Raw genomic sequence first — 25694 nt, forward strand, 5'->3', positions numbered from 1 at the left:
ACTGATGTTTGAATTTAAGGGGACATTCAGAGACCTAGTCAAGAAATATTTGAGAATAGGTTTAGATATCTGTGCAGTGCAAATAAAATTTGAAATAGAATAAATAAAAACACTGATGTTAAGAACATTTATACGTGTATATTCATATACATATATAAAAATACTTTTTATAAATTATGAAGTTAATAAAAATTTCATATATGTCACTATCACTCTGAAGACACAGGAAGACTGAAGCACAGGGAAGAGAAGGGAAAAGTGTTATGCAGCCAGTGGCGTTTCCAGTGCCTTCATTACTAACAACACAAGTACTGGGGCTGAAGACAGAGGGATACAGGGCCACTATTTCATGCCATTTCCTAGGTACACATGGAGGGTGGGATGGGGCATGGGCACAACTGAGGACACTGCTCCCTCTGAGATCACCAGCCATCCAGGCTGAGTAATCTTAGACAAGTGAAGTCCAGAATGGATTAACATTCCTACTCTTGATGTAGGCAGAGCTGAGAATTTGAAAATTTGGTTGCAGTTCATCTTCTGGCCCTTTCTTTCAGCACCAAAATTATGCCTTAAAATGGGAGGGAATCAAATGAGACAGATCATTCTGTGTCTGTCGTGGTTTTTACACTCTGTTGGAGCACCAGAAAAATCAGAGAAAGATTCTGTAAGGTTTTGAAAAGGTCAGTGGAACAGATAAGGCAAGGTCTAGAGGCTAAGTCACCACCTGGGACTTGAATATTGTCTACAATTTCCAGTTTTGTCTTACAATTCCTGTGTGACTTCACTCAAGTTATTTCATTTACCCATGTCTTCATACATCCCTATGTGAAAGTCAAGGGGCAATACCGTTTCATTTTTATTACCCCTACTCAGGAAAAAAGATAGCTCTCATTATTTCCTTTTGTAATGGGGTTGCCATCCTTACAGATGACTTTTGGTCCTCCACAGTAGTAACTAAAAATGATTCATGAACTAGTGACTTTTCAAAGGTCAGCAGCATTGTGTGATCCTTAGTATGGAAAAGGCTCTGAGAGGTATAAGGCAAATACAAATCTTGACAGGGAACTCCAAACTTCCCCTCAGTATCCTGAGTGGTTCTGACCAATACATCTTTCATGATCCACCTATTATTACCAAGAGTACTGGTCTCCCTCAAAATGCAAAATACAACTTCATTTTTATGGTGAGAAGGCAGTGTCTCAATGGGTAATTAGTTTCAATTCACCTCTTGATCAGAAGACATTCAAAACTACAGTTGCCACCACCAAGGAAAGTTCCTTAATGCCATGTGGAAGTGAGAGGTACCCTCTATCTCTATGTTGAAATTACTTCATTAAGAAGAGGAGATCAAGAACTGGGACTGAAGGTAAAGGTGAGGGGAAAGACATAGAAAAAAAGGAAAGTAAAAGATAAGAAATTAGGGACATCAGTAGAAAGGGAGAATCTCAGGTGACAGTGCTTACTCTATAGGATACTTCTGTGTTTTACATTAAATAATATGTTAAATAAATTGAGTAATACATAGGTCACTCTGAAAGTACAGCCCTGAATGTTTTTTATGGAAGAAAACCCCAGGCTCATGCTTCAGGAACAGGCCAGCCCCTTTTTGCTATTGGTTCATAGTGCTATGACAATGGAAGATCACATTATATTTAGACAAATGTTTCTCTTACCCTATACGAAAGAAAAGGCTATAGGAATATGGCACCTAAAATATAGATACGGTTGTCCCTAACTTCTAGCCACTAAGGCTGATTACAAACTGTTAATCCATACCCTTGAATTTGAGATTAACATCTGTGTCATCTGGAAAATCTCTGATAGAAAACTGTCATGTTCTTGTACAGAACACACTGCACTTGGGTTATCTTGTATGCAAACAGCTGGCCAAATCAAATTTCTTGGAACAACTGGTAATTCAATTTCTTTTCAGTAATCTGCATGTAATAGACATGCAAAATCTTAATTTCTACTTCTCTAAAATCACAACTTTTAGTATAGAAGCATTGATAAGTTTCAGTCAAGCATGAGATAAACTCCAGAAGTGTTAAATTCTTTAGAGTGCCACATTTCTACTACCGTTCAACAGCTATTTCAGTTTTTAATGTTCTACTATGTTAATTGTGTCAAGTGCTTTGATTGGCATTTAAACTGTTTTCTCTCTCAGTGAAAAAAAAAAGAAAGTTGTTTTGACTAGCCGAGTGTGAAAAAACAGTTGCAGAGGGGTTTACGTATAGTAATAAAACGCATTAATCCCACCTGCTCATTCAATTGAGATTCAGGTTTCTGTGTCTGAGATTAGTATATCGATGCACTCTTGTTTGGATTATGACGGGCTATTGCACAAATAAAGAAGTTTGGAGAGAGATTAATGTCAAACTTCTTTTCATTTAGTAGATAATGTCTTGAGGAGTGGGGTTTTAGGTTCAAATTAAGGATAACTACAATTAATTGAATGTAATTTAGAAAGCAAAGTCTTTTAGAAATGATGGTCATCTAATGAGCAATCTAATACATCTAGCAGAGGGGCTGTTGACTGTGGATCAATTAATTTGATATTTCAGTGTCATTTATTTCTACTTCCTCAGAAGAAAGTGAACACAGAGCACCAATGACACCCAATGTCAGGAAAGAAGAAAGAACAGGGATTTTTTTGATGATTTTTTATCGTACTCCGATTGGCTTCTTGAGGCAATTACTCTCAAGGTTTTATATTCATTCCTGCTGACACATAACCACAAGACCAGATCTCTCACAAATAGTGTTCAAACAATCTTGTTGCCAAAATGAAAAGGTAGTTCAAAGCATAGAAACTGTGTATGCATCAATTATTCTGTTTAGTCAGTGCTCATTAACAATAGCCTGGGTGACATTTTCCCCAGTGCAGCTGCATTCAAGGTAAAGTGAGAAAATCTACTGAGGTTAAAACTAATTTTCTTCTCTTTATGTTGGGTCAGTTTTAACCCAGATTCACTTGTGAATATTCTGTCTGGCAGCTTAAGCACTCATGCCAACACATGGGAAATGTGTTTTTCCATGGTATTGCCATCCTTGTGTTTGCCACCCTTCTCTGTACACAAACTGACAGGCTGAAGGTGGTCCAGCCCAGCCTAGTCCCTGGCTTGATGATAAGGAGTGTATTTTTTTTTTTTTTCTTGGTGAGAACAAAAGGTTGAATCTGGGCTTCTTACAGAATACTAGGCTAGGGATCAGGGGAGGATTATATTAAACTGCAGAGAGTGTCAGGTGACACAGACCTGCTCAATATGCAGCTATATCTTTCTTTACAGACAATGTTATAAGCTATCAATAGCAGTTGACTGGGACAAATACTTGAAATAGCCACTAAATAGAAGGCTGGCAGCAATCAGCTGGCTTTGTTAAAAAAATAATAGCTTTCTGACTTGCAAGAAGAAACTGGGTTACGTATTAAAGTATCAGGCTTAAGAAAAATCACAGGAAATAGAAAGTAAGATAGAATTACAGAGACATAAAAAAATAGCTGCTTAAGCACTCATTTCCCCATTTTAGGCTGCCAGCTCACTGTAAAGAGTCTACAGCCAAGAAAATCTAGACTGTCACTGTAAAGGAGGTGGTTATCAAAAGCTCATCCATAACAGAGCCTCTTAACAACGTCACAAAGGATAATCATAGAGGAAAGAAAATAACCCATCATAAATCAGTTAGTTTCATGCCTCTTTTTCTCCCCCATCATGCTAGTTCTGAGGACATTTTAAAGACTTATGAACCAGACCTCAGAGAGTGGTGAGAACATTCAACCTTGGCAAGACAGAAAAGTGTACAAAGTTGTGTTACATATCAAGAGCAACAAGGTGCTGAGACATACTGGAAGCATCTGACTTTCTGAGTGCATTCAGCTCTTCTTCTCTAAATGGACTATTCTTCTGGTTGGTACGCATGAATTGGGAAACAGCATATTTTGCTGATCCATTTCTTTTCCTCGTGCAGAGTTTCCCAAAGGTATTTTGACTGTTTCCATTCATTCAGGAGATCAGTGACAGCCCTTTGATAAGAGAATGGTAAAATGTCCTTGGAAAGCTTACAGCTTTTGCCTTTTATATTTTCTTTCCAGAAAATACGCATAAGAATTTTTTGTTTGGTAATAATTTTGCTAATAATTCTAAGTAAAATAAATAAAATAGTGCCATTTTCTCTTATGCCAGTCAACCACTATATTACTTACACGTGTTTATTTGTTTCCTTTTAAGAATGAAAGAATGTCTTTTGTGCTGGGGGCTAGTGTTAATTAGTATTCAACAAATCCAACTACTAGAAACTTTGTTAGCTGAGTATAGATTAACAGTAATAATACATAAACTAGCATTAATGTCAATTCCTATGAAAAATTAAAGCAATACTTGAAGTGCTGCAAAGATAAATTAATTAATGTTGATTAACTGCTCCAATGTTACAGTACAGTAACATCTTTTTGTATACAGCCAGAAAGTTCTGCTTTAGGTTGCAAATTCCTCTCTTTCTGCTAAAGTCTCCTGTAGGAGGACTAGGCTAGGACCAAGGATCATGGAAAGATCTGATATCATCTGTGTTGGATGTTAGAGCACTATATATTTTCAGTGGGTCCAGAAGTATATGACCTACATGACATTTTGCATCCTACTGAACAACATCTACAGGACAGTTTTGCACACAATCTGATAAGATTTGTGTAGGCAGGGCATATTCCTGCTGTGTTCTTGCAGAAGGTTGCATTCCTATTTTGACTTAGATTTCACTGAATTTATAAACTTCCATTTCATTGTGAAAGCCTCACAAATTCGGAACTGTTTTGTCCCAAGTCAGAAGAAGATTGGCGCTATCAGTATTGAGGCAATGTGAGTCCACTGGGGATTTTGAAGTATAAACCATGAATGTGCTTGTGGAGACAGAGTCCAAAGGAACAGCATGAGAGGAGAATGCCCTGAGTAGGATCTGAGCTCCTGCTTGGTAAGCCCAGGTACCAGGCTTCTGGGATCCCAGACTGTGGAGATGTCCTGACAATAGATGGCCCCCTAGAAGAAGGGACATAAGCCCTGTTGGCCCCCATGAAATTCAGCTTTTCTCAATTCGGGTTAGTAGAACCAGGTATTTTATTAAAAAATAGATAAAATGATAAAGAAAAAGTCACAGAAAACCTGCCTGAAGCTGAAAGTGTTCTGTTTTGTTTTCTTTTTAACTGGAGACCTGCTGGAATCCAAAGATGACATTAAACTTCCTTTTAGAAAAGGTAATTGAAAAGGAAAAGATGATCAATGGATGAACAAATGAAGCCTTTCCTTACTGCTCTATGAATAAAAAATGTTATTAATGAGCATTTTCATTTCAGGCTTCTACTCTGCAGTCACACATTTTGAATGTAGAACCACACAGATGAAGGTTTTTACTTCTTAAGTCCTTCACTGAACTACAGACCATTTTGCAAATAGAGAAATGAACTGTGGAAGGTATGGACAAACAGTAGTAGAGGACAGTGAGGATACAGATTTAATGAAAAAAACCCTTTAAAATGTCTCTTTTTTTTCTCTGATATTTCAGTATATATATTCCATAACTAATTCATAACTAAGAGTAGCCAGTCTCATTCTGCCGTTCTTTATTTCGAATTAAAAAACAAACAAACAGATTCTCCACAGACTACCAAAGCAAATGCATACATTTGGAAACCTTCTGAGATTGTGCAAAAAGGAGAATAAGTGCACAACACCTACTGCTGAGTGCTCACTGTCAGACTCCCCAATACTTTTGAAGAGTGCAACTACTGTACCAGTCTCTTTTTGGGAAACAGAAACTGCATGGAAGTATTCTACCACTACTTCTATTTCTATCTCTTGTTGATGGAGACGGATTCAACAGGAGGTGCATACTCACCTGCAAGCTGTTATCTAGAGATGAAGGACGTGATCCAGGAAGTTTTAAACGTCGAATACTGAGTGGAAAGCTGAAATGGTTCAGCCATGTTGCTGAAGACATTAGTAACTAGTGGAAATATTAACAGTCACTGTTGCCATTTGAGATTCCCCACAGAGACCCTTGATGTGGCACTGAAAGGCTGGAGGGAGCATGTTGTAGTACGTGCAGACAGGAGCAGAAACTGAAAAATGAGAGAGAAAAGGGAGCGGGGGACCCAATATTAAATATACAGATCATCTCTGATAAAGAAATAAGTACACCAGGTCCCAACTATTTATCTGTATAGGAGAATCTGTAACTGGTGTAGGGAAAACGGTACTTCTTTATGTTCATTTTTGTATAGTCATAGTACAATTTAAAGATGTGTGTATGTTGGGACAGTGGGTTTCAAACGTTGATTTATGTAATGTTCATTTGAGGAAATATTGAACTGAGCTGATTTCCCATCTTCAGTACTCTCCGTATAGTCAAAAGAAGGTGCTTGATTGTGTCTTCTGCTGAGGACAGTACTAAGTAGGGTTTAAGAGTGTGGCAGTTTCCTCAGACCCCTGCTGGTCATAGCGAAGAAAAGCAAATTCTGCAAATCCAATTGACTTAACACTACAGAGGGCTTATCCCTATTGTTAATTGTATTTACCTACAAAAGAATTGAAGGATTAATTAGAAATAAGGACCAGGAGATGAACTGAAGATTCTCAGGGGAGACACCACTATGTATTATCCTGGAACTGTATAATTATTTGATTTCTTACTATCTTAGAGAGTAGCACACTTACCTGAATGTAACCTTAATCGCCTCTTCTTTTATTTTTAGCTTCATGTTTTTGAACAGATTGCTAACTGTATTCTAAACCTGAACCACCTACTGAAGACCTGCAGGAAAAAAAAAAAAAAAAAAAGTGGAAGAATTGTGGATATCCTAATTTGAGAGGAGGTTATAGCACAATATTATTAAGATCAAACTGCCTCTTGCCTCAAATCAAGAAGAAAACCACTCTTCTTTGACTAAAGCCAGGTAGGATTCTTTTCCTCAGATTCTACTCAGATTTTCCCTTAGGTTAAGCTTTAGTGACAAGAGAAATAATGCTTGATTAAAAGGTGAGATAAATGAACGCAAGTGCTTTCTGAATGGAAAAACAGAACTGAGGGCTATCATTTTGAGTAATATAGTAATACTATACAACATTGGGCTTGTCTTCAGCACTGGTAATAAAGACTCATTCTAGTCCAGACCACTATGTGGCACCCAGGAAATGCTACAAAAAGTACAGGCTGGTTATAATCTGCAAGGTGCCAGGGATTGGCTTGCCACGGGGAGATCAGTCACTTCCCATATGTTTTTGCAAGCTTTTCTCCCAGACCGTAGATGTCTTTTTGTACCACTGTACTTCTAAGTAACATCCTTAGAAACTGATCATGCTCCTTTTTGAAAAAGATGTGTTAAACGTAAAAGTAAAAACTTCTGAAATACATATTGATAAGCTAAAAAAAGAGAAGGGAGAAAAGTACTTTGCAGGCAATGTAAAAAAAAAAAAAAAAAAGTAGTAGAAGAACCTTTAGATCTGTTTCTTTCATCCAAGCTCCATTGAAATGACTGAGAAATCTTGCTCATTCATGTCAATGCAAATATGTGACTGTCGTGTTTGAATATCGAGCAGCTGGTATCCTTTTTTTTCATGCCAACGAGAATCTGATGTATTTTACTACTTCTTAGAAGTACTATTTGTTCTATATTTCTACAGAGCAACATGAAAATTAAATTCTGCCACTAAATCTAAGGGCCAGATTCCTCTGTCTAGTTTATACAGGTAACACTTTCCTCTGGTTACTAGCAAAGCAAGGCACTAGCCACCACGAATCATTTGGCTTGAGAATACCAAAGGCCTGGTACTCTGTAAGAGTTGTCCAACAATCACTTTCAAGAAGTATTTTTCAAGTCTGTAACTTCATGTTTTGATCCCCAGTATGTCCAGAAAACAAGTAACATCCAAAAGCTATGAGGTTCTGTGTTCTCCTTTAATTCTAGCCTAACTGCTCACTGGGAAGTGCGGGTGTTTGAGACGCTGAGCCAATGCTTGCTCAGTGTCAATATGTGCCATTGACTATAGGGGACACCATAGCACCAAGCAAAAGGGAGGTGTGTAACTTTAAGGGAAAGTTTCACTTCCCCTCTCCTGAAGCTGTTGTGAATGTAGCGGTTATGTCTCATAGACTAATAGGAAACCTGTGCTGGAGCCTCCTACCTGAGAAGGGGCTTTTATTGTGATGCCAAATAAGCAAATGAAATTAGAGAGGTGGGTTTAAATTGAATGGGTTGGAATGGAAAGGGAAAGAAAGCAGTGAAGTTTTTCTTGAAGCTGTCTTTGGAAAAATACTTCAGGGGTGGTGGTGGGGAATTTCAGCTCAGTCTTTTAGAGGGGTCAAGCAAAGCTCTTCTGTTTCCAAGGGCTGTGTGTGATCTGTGGCTCTTCTGAACTTCTGGCTTTGGCTGTTTGGAAAATATTGGGTCTTTCTGAATTCAGCCATGTGCTAGACAGAGGGCTCTGTGGACAATCAAGTGGCAAGATACATGACCCAATGTTTTTAGTGAAAGCATACCAGGTAGCATTTCTGATATCTTTCCTGCTTTGGCTTTTTTTGTATTTGTATAATGATTTAGGGCAGATGAAATGCCACAGTGCACATGGCTGAAATGTGTGAAAACTTAATTAACAGAATAATTACACAGTACAAATGTGATCTTCTCTCAGTGAAAAGCTAGCAGGAAATATAGGCCCTATGGAGTATGAGTCCAAATATTTAGTCAGTGGAAAAGCCATTAGTCACAAAGAGGCTGCATCTGCTGGAAAGAGTTAATCAGGTTCCTGATTTCAAAGAGCACAATATGCCTTAAATACCCTTCTCATGGCTTCTCAGGCATGCTGCAAATGAATATGTGATTTTCTCCAAGCTACCTGGGTAAATCTGCATAGCTCAATTAACTTCAGTTGATTTATGTCAATTACACCAACAGAAGATCTGGACAGAACTTAATAGCATCTGTACATCTAATAGCCCATCACAGTGTATGAAAATTGGGCATAATTCTGCCTCAGTAATCCCTTTGCAGCCAGAATGAATAGCAGGAGGATTTGTTATTTATTAAATGAATTCCTTTTCTACAGAACTGAATCTACACTGCTTCCCATGAATTTCTACACTGGCAAGCCTTGTGTTTTTCTCTAAGCACCATACATTTTCTGTGAAAATATTAAGATAATCAAAAAATGAGTGGAATTTGCTTGATATTTGGTTAGAGACACATTGCTTAATTGTTTTACTCGTATCAGTGAAAGTTTGCATCACACTAGAAATTGATCACCTGCTTTTTTTTCTGGTTTCTTAAATTATTTTAATTTTTGTATCTTTAGACAGATATAAATCCTAAAATAAATGAGTTTAGGTCTTAGTTGCAGTTTGTTTTTTTTTTTTTTTTATAAATAGACTGTGGGGGTATAAATCTTTTTAATATTCCTCTTTCATTTTAATTTTCATATCGGGCAGTATTTAGGCCACTGTGTTGCAGCAAATCCTGCAGCGTGATTATCTTCTCATTGAAATGCTCTCTATTGTGCCTACTTGTTTGATGTGTTTTTCTTGTACGTTGTATTTCTGATGGCTTTTGGGTAAAATAATCATTATATGTCACCCATACTATCTCTTTTAATCTCCAGAAGATTAAGCATGTTTATTTAAAAACTCCTTTGATACTGTCTTCCCTAACTCAGCTATTTTATAAAATTGGAAATAATGAATCAGGGAGATGCAATTTTGATAATGCCATTTACACAACTCCTGTGAGGCTAGCTAGCAAAAAGACTGGAGATATATAAGTATCTGACACACATACAGTGAGAATGGGAAAAAAATATTGTAATTTCATGTAGGTTATGAAGTGCTTGAAAAAATACAGTCAGCAAAATTGCTGTTCAGTTAATGAATCACATTCTTCAGGGACTGGTGGGCTCAAGAGATGGGTAATGAGATCAGGAAAGGTTCTTTTCATCTCTGGGTCACCAGTTCAAATCCGATACAGATAGGCAGCAATTATAAGTCACTACCATTTGAAGGATCCTTGATCTTCTTGAAATGGAGCTGGTGAACACATGAACAGTTTAAAAAAAAGAAGAAAAAAACAACCCAAAACTAGACTACCTGTAAAACATGTGCTTCATAGCCAGTACAGTGCTCACCAGGGCTGAGCAAAACTTTATAGACTTTCTGGATCTCACAATGGGCAAGTTGTAAATGCTGTCATATGATTGACAGAGGCTCACTGTGTGAGGGATATGCATCTTAGCTTGTGACCGTCCGCATGGACAGTCAGCAGACCCTGGATCAAAGACTTCACACTGTGCCACAGCTGTGAGGAGCCCACGTTGCTCACCTACTGTTACAGCCCTGAGCTGGTGCTCAGCAGACCCTAGGCCTGCCCCTAGGACACCACTCCTCCCAACCTGTCTATAAAGGTCTATGCACTCCTGGGAGCTCTCTACCACCCAGCCATCCTCCGCTAGCTTAGTTCCGCTTAAGCATGCTTTACCCTGTGGAATCCCTAAATGTCAGATGGTCACTCTGTACTGTGAGGGCTAATGCAGCTCCTCACACCAGAGCATCCAGAGATGTAGACCACAAGGAGGAACTGATGGGGTCCCAGTGACCTGTGATTTGGGGTGAAGTTGAACCAACACAAAAGTGCAGATGAGGCCAAGTGAGTGAAAAAATAGCACGCCAGACATCACTGTCTGGTCAGCATTGCACCAAGCAGAGATTTATCCTAGATAATATACTCTGTGAAGCTCAAGTGCTCTCAGTCTGTACAGGTAAGCCACTTATACCTGCACCCAGGAATTTCAGTTTTTTCTCTGCCTCTCCTTCAGAGCGGGAGATTCCTGAAGGAGAGGCATTGTGTGTACAGTCTGCTTTCCCCAAAAGCAGTTCTTGGTAGGAGTAATGCCAGCTGCCTCAGGACAGTGCCTTTTTTTGACAACATATTGCTTTGTTTTTGGAGACTTCTTATAATTTTTTTTCTGGAAATTCAGATTCTTGGGTATTTGCATAGAACTATTAAAGAGATTTTGCTTTCACACAAGGCAGAGTTCTGTCACAGGCAGTCTGAAGCATCTATTTCACACACCTGAAACTGCGATTTGGCATATAGCAAGAACAGCTGGGACAGTGGGGGAATTTTCACACAGATCTTGTCCTGGTAGCTGTTAAAGCCATGCCATTTGAGCTTTGTTCTTTGTTGTTTTCCTGGAAAATAAACTCACTGAGCTACCCACGTCAGCTGGGCTGAGAAAACTGAGTTTATCTTTAAGACAGCAAGTATTCCCAAGAAAAATAAAAAGAAGCTAGCAGAGCAGACAAACGGGAATTAGGCAAATATATAAATATCCTGGTCCTTGCTTTGACCCAGAACTGAATTAGCTGTCCTCAAAACAGGGGAAAAAAATTGCCTTGTACTCAGATATATGAAAACACAAAAATTCCAATAAGCTCTCCACAAATGACCTGCATAATTAAAACCTTCATTGCCTGTTTAACCCAGGAGTAATTAATGGAAAAACAGCTGCTAGCATCCAATAACTTTATTTAAGTGTTGCGTATGGAGAAAGACTTAGGTGCCTTTTATTTGCTGAAAATTAAGATATAAGTTCATGTTAGCCATTATGAACATGCATCTTTGCATCAAGCTGCCTTCAAGGATTGAAAGCATCAGTCACATATTTCAGATGCCACTGATAAGCATATGTGTTAAGAAAGCAGCCTATCACAGGAAAAGTATTAGAGAAAATGCTTCTGCATTTGTATGAGAAATAAACTGCCTTCTATTTAATGACAAAGTTCTTGGACATTTCAGTTTAGTTGCTTCAATATAAAAATATAAAATTATTTTCATCTTTACGTATTCAAATGGACCTTTTAATTTTGTTTTTTGTTTGGGGAATGAAGTGTTTCTATTCTCCTCTTTCTCCTAGAAACCTTAGAAACCTCCTCTTACGTTTATTCTAGCCTATCCTAAAAATCTATTCTATCCTAAAAAGGGACGTCCTGTAAGCGAAAGCTTATTTTTTCTGAGTCTGCTTTCACAAACACTGCTTGCTTTTGAAAAAGTTACGTCAGTTGCAGATTTCCATGCTTCCTTCTTCCATTTGGGAACTTGTCCTTGGCTGAGGGGGGAGTTTTGAAAAACTATGAATAGAGAAAGAGAGGAAACTTGAGAAAAGAGATCGTCATGTGCCTTTCATTTTGGTAGCACATTTAGGGATAAAAAGCAAAGAAGTATGATGAAAAGAGGAAATGCGGTTCTGTAAGCTGTAGATTTAGTGTGGCTGTTTTCCTATGGGTTTGAATGCATGGTTGTTTAGAGCTCTGATGGAAAATCCCTAAATGCTGGAACATTTATAATGTCCATTTCTTGTGTCAGCTCTTTGATGTATAATGGGAGAACTCACACTGCTGCTTCTTCCCAGAAGCACTGACAGGGTCTTACTCTTTCTGCAAGCCATCCAAGGCTCTTCCAAAGACAGTCAAGAAATCTGTGGAGGCTTCCTTATTTCTGAGGACTGTATCTTTGTCAAATTTGGCTGAGCTCAGGCTAGAGATTCAGAATTTCAGAAAAGGAGATGTAAGAAGACACAAACCGATATGGACATGGCATGACTATAAATCTTATTTCCTCAGGAAACAAAGATATAAGCATTTTTCAAAGTCTTTTTCAAGAGTAAAACCAAAATGTAAATTTACATTTGAGATGACAAGTTTCTTACAAAAATGTAGCCAAAATGTAGTTGTAGGTCAAGCTGTAGTAAGTTGGTTTTTTGTTTTGTTTGTTTTGTTTTGTCTTAGTTCAGGAACATTTTCTTCTGTCAAAACTTTCAGCCTGTTCTTCCAAGACATGTAGAGTCAAAGAAATGGTCTCACCACCTCCAACCCCAGTGCAGACCTCTTGGTCAGCCTTGTCTGAGATGACTTAGCATGGGGTAGTGGGAACTCTTATCTGGCTCAGTGCTCCTGTTGATGGTGGATGAAATGTTTATTGTGTTGTTCATCACAGAGATCAAAATGGCTTCTGGACTTTGTGCTGGTCTGTAAGTACAGTTGGGAATGAACTTTTTACTGCAGGGTAGCATCTAATATTCAGGTATAGTGAATACCATTTGCTTTTGCCCATCACTGATGAAAATTTTGTCCATCATTACATATATTGTACTTTGTAAGCCACAGTTTTCACCATGCTCCTTCTCCACGGTGTAGACAAAACAGATAATTCCTCTGAGGTTTATTCCTATGCCTGCCTCTTTACAAGTAAATGCTCTCCTTGCTCTTGTCCTCTTGACAGCATTGAAAGTTGCTCTGCCAAGAATGCAGACCGTGGAAGGTTTCACATGACAATCAACCTGCAGAGAAAGACAGAACAAATTGCTTCTTGACGTATTGGTGCTATCACCTCTTATGAAGCAGTAAATTGCCTTGTAGACCAGGTGATGTGGAAGTGCATCTAAAACATAGAAGCCAGCCAAATATAAAGGTCCTCTTTCTTGTCAAAGATCCAAGAAGGTCTGGCATCTGCCTCAGTATCTAAAGCAAAGACTTCCTATGTACACGGATGTCAAGCAGTAGATCTTTGATGGTGTCTCAGTAGCTGGAGGCAATGCATCTGTCTGCTGACTTTAAGTTGTTGCTTTTGCTGATTTACCTGTTAGCTCCAGCTCTGAAGAAAAGCAGCATGGCTTGCCTGACACTCTTGGTACAGAAGCTTCTCCAGCAGAGGTTCCTGCCAATGAGAGACGAGATCAGCTCACATCAGAGGGAGGTCACTGGTAAGCTGGGAAAATGGGGAAGAATTATGCCTCTCATGGGTTGGCATGGGCTGCTTTGGGATGGCTGCCTTAACTAGCAGGGTTGTTAGTGTGTGGGCAAGCATGTGCTCTTTGTTCTGGTAGACTACAGTTATCGTCCTTCATGGCACTGCAGTTGTCCTGGTTTTTACAGAGGCTGCCAAATTTTGTTTCTTAGCTATGCCAAAGATTAACATCACTAGCTACAAAAGCAATGAAGGTCAGCCTGTGGTTTCCCTAAATTTTAGTATTGCTTTTTCCCTCAATGGAAACTGCAGGTGAAAGTATTTAAATGCAACAAGGATTTTATATCACTGTACAGAGGTGCAAATTAATAAATATTTATGTAGGTACACATATAGAATAATTGCTTTGCAAGTAAATCTCTTCCACTTTAAAAGTGAATTTTTGGCACATGAAAGTAACAAGCAGGATACATGGGCTACAAAACACAGTTGATTTTATCATAAACATGGGCTTTCCAGGGCTGTGGAGCTGCCCTTTCCCCAGACTTGCCCTGGCCACGAAGGACGATAGTTGCTGTCGTCATTTTCCAAGGGGGCTGCAGGGTCCTGCCAGGAACTGGGATCAATCCTGGGCAACATGGAGGCCTCCTGTTGCCTCCTTGGTAGGGGCAGAGGAGGGCCTGGTGCTGCTAAGGGCCACAAATGCTCTGAAGGACAGGAAGGGGACTGTGAAACAAACCATCTTCTGAGCTTGTAAAATTCGACTGTAGTTTCAGTCTACAAAAGCTAAGGCCTCTAACAACTCAATTGATTGTTCAGTCTGGAGGAGGGTTGGGGGAGACCTTATTGCTCTCTACAACCACATGAAAGGCCTCTTCTCCCAGGTAAGAGTGACAGGACGAGAGTTAATAGCCTCAAGTAGTGTTAGTGTTAGTAGCATTCAGTCTGGGTATTAGAAAACATTTCTTCCCAGAAAGAGTGGTAAGACACTGGAACAGGCTGCTCAGGGAGGTGGTATAGTCACCATCCCTGGACTTGTTCAAGAACAAAATGGATGTGGCACTGAGGGACATAATTAGTGAGCATGGTTGACATGGGCTGGTGGTTGGACTAGGTGATCTTAGATATCTTTTCCAACCTTTTTCATTCTATGATTCTAGGATTCCTTGAAAAGAAGAGGTGGCTGTGCGTGTCTTCCTGTCCCTATGCTTTCCTAAGCTACAGGGTAGCACTGATCTTCCTCAGCAAGTTCAGTGCCTTGAAGCAACAGGATCCCTGCCAGCCCACCAGGATAGTGACATCTGTGCTCCTGCATACCAGTGTTTGGGAAGTAGGCATGATACCTGACATCCAGCACAGTCAGGAACGAGCCAAATCAAGATGGGAAGGAGAGAAACTCTGGATCTATAGAGTAAGTAGCCTTAGTTGTTCCATGTATGCCTGGCTAATCTGTCAGTATTAAGGAAGACACTTGAATGTTGAAGGAAAACAGAAAGCAAAGAAAAAATCCCAGTGTCCAAGCGCATTCTCTTGTATGCTATATGAACATATAGTGGGATTGCCTGGGATTGGCCTCCCTGGAGGTATTCAAGGCCAGATTGGATATGGCCTGCCCACAGCAGGGAGTTGGGTCTCAATAATCTTTAAGGTCTCTTCCAACCTAGACTATTCTATGATTCTATGGTTCCATGTAAATCATAGTATTTTGTAGAAGTTTGTTTTTTCACCATTTATGGGGAAAATTCAAGGTACTGTTCTCATAATGATGAAATATTTCACAATTATGAGTTGCTTAAGGTATTGTAAATGAATGCTATGAGCTATGTGTGTGTGATATTTGACATATTAAGGATGCACTATTGCAACACAGAATGTCATATAAAACCAAAGGGAAGTAATTCAGAGCAAAATATTTTAAATGATCTTGTACTGATTTTTTGTATATTTTTTTTTCTCTCTCTTTTTTTTTTTTTTTTAAGGATTTACAGTTGCAGGAAATGATTTTTCCAGGAGTAGCTCTTATTCTAACTAGGAATTAGAATTATTGAAATGTTGAATGGCCTGCAAACAAAAATTTCAGTTCCCAGCTGACTCTGTCCACTAGTTTATCAACATATTTTTGGACTCCACTGAAACAATCCACGGCAAAGACAACAGATAGCCCTAGGAATTTGTGCAGGCTATTGAGTCTTTCCATTGTGGGCTGCTGGTTCAAATCCTAGTGGACCTGTAGGGGAACAAGGAAAAGCTGATACCATGACTTTAGCTGTGTGGTATGAGTTTTCCTCCCTGGGTATAGGTGTCAGCAACAGAATTAGCATTAATTAGTCCACTTTGAAATTTCAGCCAAGGTTTGACATGGCAAAGTGGGGAAGCCTACTGTGCTGCAGACTGAGCTGTGCTTGCTCTGTGGATGAAAATATAGCTTCCCTTTTCCAGGTCCAGTCCAGGCACTTTTCATTAATACTGTCACTGTGAAGCCATAGGGAAAGCTAAGAGAGCTGCTTAATAACTAGCAAGAACAATAGAAGAGTATCATCAGACTAGGTAATTGGTTAGAGATAGTACCCTGGGAAGACAAGGACTAAAAGCAGTGAACTGCAGCCAGCCACACAATCCAAGGTAACAGGCAGTGAGCTCTGGATTAGCAACCAAGGCAACTTTAATAATTTAACTGTAGCATTCACAGTAATTTAACTATGCTATCCAGAACACAAAGCTAATGGTGATATAGTGAATGCAGGTAATATTCAGAAAGTTTGTTAAATGCCAGTACATAAAAGAGTCTCCGTGGAGAAGGCCAATATTCAGATTTGTTGCTCTTGTTTTCTTTCTCCTTTTTCTCAGATAGCAAGCATTTAGTTTGTGATAGTTATTTGCTAGCTAGTAAGGGAAGATGGGCTGTTTCAGAAGTTCCTATTGACAGCCAGCTTACAGAGTGTAACAGGCTGACACATTTTGCTGTCTTTGAAAACTGAATAACAAATGTTTTTGCTATTTACAAGCCAGAAATGAATCGATGGATCTGAGTTAGAGAGCACACTCCCAAAACATGCCAACACATTTCTGCATGCACTGCTTGCAAACTCTGCCTTCATCCAAATTAACATCCTAATTTGTGAAGGCTGCAAAAAAAAAAAAGTATAATTCAGAATACAGAATTGTTGTAGCTCAAAACAGACTCTCAAAATTTATTTTATAGCTTGCCCACACACAGAGTTCTACCACTCCACTGCTGAGAATAAAATGGTAGAACCTCTCTCTAAGGATTACACCCACCACTTTATTGCTGAAGATGCTAGCCTGAATAAAATCCATGATCGTGCTCTGTTGCATTCTCTCACTCTGGGAAGTCAAATTCTCTTCCAGAAGTGACAGTATAAAATGTCTGCTTCTTTTACAACAATGGTGCTTTGTGTACGTATTCATAGGCAGACCTTTTGCTTTAATGACAAAAAATGGATTTTTACAATCCTTGACTCCCACTAGCATTGAGGAGTCCATAAAGTTCGGAAAAAATGAATTAGATTCGATTGTGACTCACATGTCCTGATTGAACCACCGCTGCAAACTCCTACTGCAGCAACAAATCCTGCTAATTGTGTTGGGCAAACTAACTACACAGCCTGAGCTGAAGGGAAAATTTAAACTCCCAAATAATACACATATTTTTGAATACATACTGAGTGCTGCTTTCAAGTTCACATTGTAGTGGCCTACTGAATCAGTTCTAGCACAGATTTGGAGGCCTGTGAATTCCCTCTGAGCTGGAAACTATACAGATCGCATGTGTTCATCAGCTGCTGGGGTTATTTTTCTAAGCACTCTTCAATGTGAGTGGTAGTGAAAGATTGTAAAAATCCATTTAGTACTTGACTAACTGTAGTTCTAAGCACACACTGAAGAATATAATTTCCATTGCCACTGAAAGCATGTGTTTGGAAGAACTGTATCTATGAAGCCCACCTGAATCATTAAGGTAGTGGTGGGACGGTGAGTGGGGGTGGGAGAGGTATGCTCAGTTTATATGAAAAGAACCATGTCAGGACAGATTTTTGCCTATGAGAAATGTGTGAGGAAGGATGTAAAGGGAAAAAAAAAAACATCTCCATGACAGTCCTCCCTTCCAGGGACTTTGTCTCTTGGAAGAACCTACTGGAGACAAAGGCATACTGTGCCTTTGCACAGCTTGGGGGCCTTCACAGCTTTCATCATTCTTGCAGCCATCAACCTGCCTGTAAAGGCTAATGTTTTGCACTGCACTTGTGTATTAGCTCTCTGACTGCAAGTCGTCACTTCAAGGAGCTTACACCTCACACCATGCTTCACGAGCACACCACAGCTGAGTTTCAGTGCTGGATCTTACTATTTTAATTAGATTGCTAAGTACACTGTGGATGTTGCTGCTAAACTTATGTTGACCACAGCATACACAAAGGTAACCCCGAGCATCCAGGATCTAAGAGACAAAAAAATAGTCAGCCCTGTAGTGGGGTTAAAAGGAAGCTAGATTTGTCTTTGTTCCACAAAGTGTAGCATAAACTGCATAATTAGTCATTTTGGCCTGAAGCTTTATCTACATGACAATGTAGCACTACTATTAGTAATAGCAATCCAAAGCATCTTTTCTGAGTTGACAAAAATATTAGGTATGCTATTTATAGCAACCATTGCACACACTGACATGAGAAATAATTGTTACTACAACATCCCGTTAGTGTTATTTTTGTATTCTGTTCCAATTTGTATATAAATGAAACCTATGAACATTTCCTGCACTGACCTCATGTCTTTGTGTAGATGGGCTTTAGACCAGATCCAAGGAAGTGCTAAATAATCATATAAGCAGCAAGAACAAATTCATGGTTGAGCACCATTATTCATCATGGTGTAATATGTGATCACTGAGCAGGCAGTGGTGAAGAGGAGGCTCAGGGAAGACCTTAGCACTCTGTACAACTCCATGAAAGGAGGCTGTGGTGAGGTGGGGGTCAGCCTCTTCTCCTGTGTAAGTAGCGATAGGACTAGAGGGAATGGTCTCAAGTGCACCCGGGGAGATTCAGCTTGGTTATTAGGAAAAATTTCTTCTCAAAATGAGTGGTCAGACACTGGAACAGAGTACCCAGGGAGGTGGAGTCACAGTCCATGGAGGTGCTCAGAAACATTTAGCTGTGGTACTTAAGGACATGGTTTAGTGAGAACTATTGCTGACTATTGCAGGTAGACGGCTGGACTATATCATCCTGGAGGCCTTTTCCAACCTCAGTGATTCTATGATTCTATGAACTTTTCCATGGATGTGCTTGGATGATTTTTCCTTCTCATTCCTCTTTGTCTCATCCTCTCTTCTCATTACTTATCTTTAAGGAACAGAAACCAGTCTTGACTTGCTACTGAGAAAACTAGGTACAAGGAGATGCCTTCTACTTTTCCCTCTGAGAACCTATTCTCAAAGCTAAAGAAATTGGCTCTAAATTGCCATAACAGAGTATCTCGAGCCACAAGCTCTATTCAGCCTCAGTAGGCAGTGATAGGCAAAAAGTCATTCAATAGAAGAAGTCACTGAGGAAATCTGCAGAAGTGATGTTGGCAGGTGGCTAGGAAGCTCTAATCTCTTTGCATCACAGTAGAACCATGTGCTAAAAGGCTAAGTCTTCAGATTATGAAGAAAATTATGATTCTTGCCAAGATCCCTTGATTGTTTCAGACAAATTGGATTAGTTAAAAGGACTTTTGTTCTTACAGATCATATTTAATTTTGAAGATTTTTGACTGAAAATATGAACCACCTTTTGTCAGTTTGATGCATGCAGTTTTGTTTTGCACATCCTTTCCTGATGAACTGAGTGCCATTGCTTTGGAATGTCAAAACTTCTTTGGATTTTGAACATATTAGAGTTTATCTAGCTTCAGGATGAATCTCAGTGATAGAAACAACGGTGCCTGTGATGACCACATTGTGATGAATTTAAAATATATTCACTGGTTTTGCTAGACCTTCAAGAGCTTTATAAAGTTTACAAAATAATTCAGGATCCTTAAAAGAAACCTACTACAAAACAGAAGTGTTACTAACAGAGAACATTTTAGGATGCCAGAGAAGAAACAGCCACATTCAGACTGCTTATAATAGTGCGCAAGTGAATTTAGGGTTCAACAGTGAGCAAATTAAAATGCCTGTTAGTCAGATGTAATAGCTGGTGCTGACTGCACCAGGAGTCATTTTCCTGTTTGTTTAATGGGCAGGGGGAGGACCTATACCTAGTTTCACCAGAAGGATCCAGCATTACTATCATGGCAACTTCTGTCATTTACCTGACCATGAAGTATGTTGTGATATCTCCATTAAGTGTAAGTAGTTAAGATGCTTCCTCTGACACTGTTATAATTCAATAACATAGACTGGGGATAAGAAAAAAGACAAAAAAAAGAAAGGGAGGAAAAAGAAAAAAAAAAGAGAAAAAGAGTTTTTCCTAATTGAAGAAAAAGCAGTTTTCCAAAATTTGAAACATCCCTTTTAGAGAGGGTATTCCTATGGGTCTACTTTTTTTTTTTTTCTTCACTTTTAATTACTAATCTCTCAACCACTCCACATGACAGGACATCACTCTTTCCAACCCAGAGAGGAAAGACTGAGGCCCCTCTTTGACTATCCTGGTGCTTTTCTGACAGCTGAATGTACTGCTAACTTGATTTTTTTTTTTTTCCCCCCTTGGACCTCTTCTGCTCTGAAGCCGATCAGTAACATGGCAGGGACACTGCTTTTCTGTGGTAATTGAGGTATTGCTTGTAACAGGTGAGGATGAGCTGGTGGACATGCAGCCAACAGCAAGCTGTGTGTAGTAGTAATTTCACTGGCTTTCGAGACCCTTCTATCAGAGAACCTCAATCACTGGGACATACAAAAGAGGGGACATGAAACTGATCTCCCGAAAGGAAGTAAGGAAGAAGACTTCTGAGCTGGCGCTGAATCACAGAGAAATCAAAGTGAGTGCCTAAGTCTCCCATCAGTGTTTTTTCCTTTTAGTTGTTGGAGCACAATAAGAAAGCAGTCCTCCTGAGGGCCTCTAGGGGCTACCGCAGTTCAATAAATAACAATAAATATAATGCAAAATTGGTTTTGAGTCTGATAAGGGCTGTGTTAATTTCTGGTGTAATATCTTTGACTTCAGAGGAGTTACATGGAATGGGATTTGGCCCACTGAGTCTTTGCTGTCTGATCTCACATTACCATGGAGGATAATGGATGGCAGTGATTCCTGAGTATTCTCACACAGTGTCTTGTCTTGTTTTCCTGGGGGAGGAATTAGTCTTTCAGTGGTCTTTCTTGATTTGTTTCCAGCTTTCTGCTAATATTATCAAAGTAGCATCATTCACTCAGCAGAGAACACACATATTTTGTGTAAATAAGTTATTTCACTCTTCGCTAATGCCTTTATGAAATCTGCTTTTATTCATGTGAATAAGAATCAATGTTTTACTAATTTGCTGTTTAAATATATCACATACCCTTGAGAATTCTCTCCTACCACATGCGGCTTGGTTGTGAAGCATTGTATGCAACATATAAGGCACAGAGAATGCACATATATAACAGAATGGGCAAGCTCAAGCCCTCTGAGCACAGTATATATAAGAAACTCAGAATAGGAGAAAATCTCTACAGGATATCAAAGCAAATTTCAATCTGAGAATGTTTCACTGTGTCAATAGATGTAGCACAAGGGCTGCCTGTTGTTTCACAAACAATGAATCTTCTCCAGCCTATAAATAATGTAAAGACAAGTCTCAGGATTTTTAAAAATTTCTGCTAGCTTGAGGCTACCTACCCTGCATGCCTCTTTGTTTACAACTTCCAGTACAAACGTATATCATGTTTGTTTTCAGACAAAGCATCAGCTTTCCTGACTTGTGGAATTAACCTCTAATTCTTATTAGCAGCAGCCTTTTATGCAGTTTTTGCATACATGAGCTTTCAGCAACATGACCACGCAGAGCTGTGATCTGACACAGCCAAGAGGTGAGCTCCTTGGCGTCAGGTGTGTGGTGCTAACGACATGTCACGAGCAGCTGCCTGGCACTTGGCAAGCATCTGCTTCCCAGGTAAGCATTCTAAAAGGCATTTACAAATATAAGACGTAACATCACTGCACATAGCTCTGGGAATGTAAAGGGGGCTACACAAAAGGCTGGATTTGTGAAATTCAGTGTTTTGTTTACAGGTAGCAGGGCTGTTGTCATTGTTGGCCTGTGAGAGCCTGAACTCCCAGCATCTCCAAGAGTGCAGGTGAACGTCCTGACTGCCTGAGCCCTCTTCCTGTGCAACTTGTCTCTCATCCAGTAATTTTGGTATTCTTCTTTCGATACAGACACAATAAGCACAGTGAAGAAAGCCTTTACTTGGTATAGCTTGTTTCGTTCAGGCAGGTGTCTGAACCTGTCTGTGTAGCTCAGGTGTACTCTAAGACCAATATTCATCTGTGTAGCTTTTAGATTCCGATTAGACTGGAGACGCTCATGGAGAGAGCTGTCATGCATTGGAATGGGATGCCCAGGGAGGTGGTAGTGAAGGTATATCTCTGTCCTTGGCAGTAATTGAGAGATACATGGATATGGCACTGAGGGCATGGTTTAGTGGCGAGATTCAGTAGGCTATGTTGATGGTTGGATTTTATAATGCTGGAGGTCTTTTGTAACCTGGATGATTCTGTTATTCTGTGCTCAAATTGAGGGCATTTTTGTATAGTCAGAAAAACATAGAATATTTGGTATCTCCAAAACTAATGGAAAAGAAAACAAGATGCAAGACACTGATGGAGTATAGGCAGAAAGAGAGATTTTGACAGCAATTTTGGAGTTAAGTTCTTAAAAACCTTTTTTTTTTTTTTTTTTTTTTTTCCAATTACAGGCACTTTCAATCTTTATTAGAAGTCTTCTAAAACACATTGTTTCAAAACAGAGGGACATATGACTAAATAAAAAGTGGATGGTGGACAATTCAGTCTATGGCTGTCTACAGTAGTTTACATGACAAAGTTATTATGAAGAAAGTCTGATTTTTGCCTACTTTTTAATGTCCTCAAAGCTTTATATTTGGTATTTGTCTCCCACTTTTCCTAGAGGATTCTTTTTAAATGAACCTGAGGCTTTTAAAATTAAATGCAAATTACTTAAAAGCAGATTTTGGAGGGTCAAATGGATCTCCTAAATACAACCTGAGTATGTCAGAGTATGATCAACACCAGAGAATTTGATTGAGTCAGGGTCAGTTGAGGAATGATTGCAGGTTATAACTGTCCGTTAGTTTTGTAATGCTCTACTGGAAGGAGCATCCACCCAGCTCTTAGAAGTCTCTGAATTCTGGATGACCGATGTCAACTTCATGAAAGCAGCATAGCAAACTGCTCAGCTAAATTCAGTGACTGAGCACAGAGGACTAAGTCTCCTCTTCACTGCTCCGTGCTGATTCATTCAGGAAGGAAGAGCAGCTGTTTCTTGGGCAAAGTATGGCTGTAACTGCTCTGCTAGTGAAACCCATTTAGGAGCTTTCAGTCTGTCACTTGCATAATTATGAAGTATACCTGCAAAATGTAAGCAGAAAAAACTTTAATATGAATTTAAGAAAGCAACAAGGGAGAGGGAAGGGTCACAAAGTCAGTTGCTATTACTGCTGGTCCCCCAGGAGGTGGTCTATTCTTAGGCTTTCATTAGCTCTAAAAGGTATTCCAGGTGCTCATCTAATCTCAAGGCCCTACATATCCAGCTGAGGTATTGCTTCCTTACTGCCCAAGTCAGGTTTTGTGTTCTACAAATGCTCTACAGGAATATCATTATAAATCCATAGCTGAAAGAGCCTGTGCATCTTAAGTGCTCTTTCGTTTGCCACCTCTGAATATTCTGCCAGCAGAGATTTAGAACATTGGCTCTGTAAATGCTTTCATGTCAAGACTAAAGGCAACACTTGTTTAATTCATTCTTTGACCCAACAGTAGCTTTATCTTAGGTTATCACTTGTTAAGCTCTCCAGAATGTTTTAAACATGAAGAGGTCTGCTGTGTATATACATGCACTATACTGTATTTTACTTGTACAAATTTGACAGTAGTGATTCATAAACATCAAAACCATTTCCTTTCTGTGCTGCAAATTATGCTTTAGCTCCATTCACAGATTCACATACAGGATGTGTAGGAAAAAAAATGAGAGAAATTGCATTTATTCTCTATCCAATTCGTAATTCGTTATTGTAGGTCACAAGAGCTCAGAGTTGTTTATATTATATACGCTTGTGTGTATGAGAGAGTCCTTGTGTGCATATATAAATATCCATATATATATATCTGTTTGAGTACACACATATTTATAAATAAAAATATGCACAGAATTACAGAAATGATGTAGTGCTGTGATATAAACGGAGGACTGGATTTATACATCAAACGTTACTGCAACCTGATTAGAATAACAGGTAAAGGGGCACAGTGGTTTGCTCTACATCATTCATTGGCAGTTCAAAACCAAAATAATTTACATTATTCTCTGTAAACCCATCTGTTCTGCCAGCATGGGATTTATCCCTAAGTTGTCAAACAACTGCAGTTTTATTTAAAATCAGCAGCTGACTGTGACCCCCCAGAACTGAGGTCAACAGAATCATTCTGGATTTGCATCACAGAACAAGTGTCAGAAATTCCACAATTTTGTGTTATAAAGAGTTACGGGACTCGCTTGGTAACAGGCTGTGTATCCACTTGCAATAATGATGGTGTCTACACCAGGACAGATGATTTTTCAGCCAAGCTTCGCATTGCTGTGTTATAGCCTGATCCCTCCCTCCGTGGCATCACCTGAGTATCTGTTGCCTCACTATTATTTTTGTCTTGAAAAAAAAAATGAGTATAGACAGAAGGGAGCCACAACATCCTGTACTGAATTCCCCAGTCCAGACAGACAGGGCACCAAGGACTGTAGCACAGTTAGAGCACCTCAGCCCTGTGCAGAGTGGTGGGTGCTATTTCTAATAGTTCAGGCTCAAGATCCTTGTTACTTGCTGTGGCACCCAGATCAAAATATTTAACAAGCACAAAATATACCACAATGAAACTACAAGCCTCAGTGTCAGTTTAGGAAACATGCCACCTGCTAGATAGTAATACCAGCTTCAAAAAATAAGCACACCAATATCTGGCATACCCATGACTATTGATCCAGGGAGCCCTTGTCTGCTGGTGGCTATGCTGTACTGCGAAGCTCACACAGCTCTCATAGCCCAGTGCCAGGCAGGTGAGGCAGGGGCACTGAAAGCAGCAGACCTTTCTCAGATGCCTCAGCCCTAAGTGATTTCTCAAAAAGATATGTTAACAGGAGTGATGTGAAGAAAAGAAACTGAGCAAAAGAATGGAACAGCTAAAGTTCTGTTGGGGAGGAGATGGTTAGAAATTAGACCAGGTTTATAGGATCTGATTTGTCAGAGCACGTAATAGTTGCCAGCAGCAAGAGGATACTTAGAAAACAGTTTTCTCCTTGACACTTGCTTGTTTTCAACCACTTGATGTTTTTAATAGTTTTCAGTTAGTTCAGGCAACAAAGGCTAGCTATGAAAATGCAATGCAGAACTGTAGAGAGCACGTGCCATGCAGAGTTAACCCTGACAACATATATTTTTGTGATAAAGAGTAAGAAAAAGAGATCAGTGAAATACACAAAGGTGCAGTTTTCTAAGAGTGAGGACGTGGGTTTGAATTTCTAGGGTCTGAACTTCTTGTAAGAGACTCGGCTATGTTTGGGGTCTGGGGCAAAACAAGAAGATGAGCAAAAACAATGTGCCAGAATTGTTTGGAACTGTCCCTGACTAATAAAAAGAACAGAGGCTGTTACCTACAGTGGGATTCATCTCCTCTAGTTGCAGCTGTCAAAA

Source organism: Gallus gallus, chromosome 3, assembly GCF_016699485.2.
Source record: "Gallus gallus isolate bGalGal1 chromosome 3, bGalGal1.mat.broiler.GRCg7b, whole genome shotgun sequence".
NCBI lineage: Eukaryota > Metazoa > Chordata > Aves > Galliformes > Phasianidae > Gallus > Gallus gallus.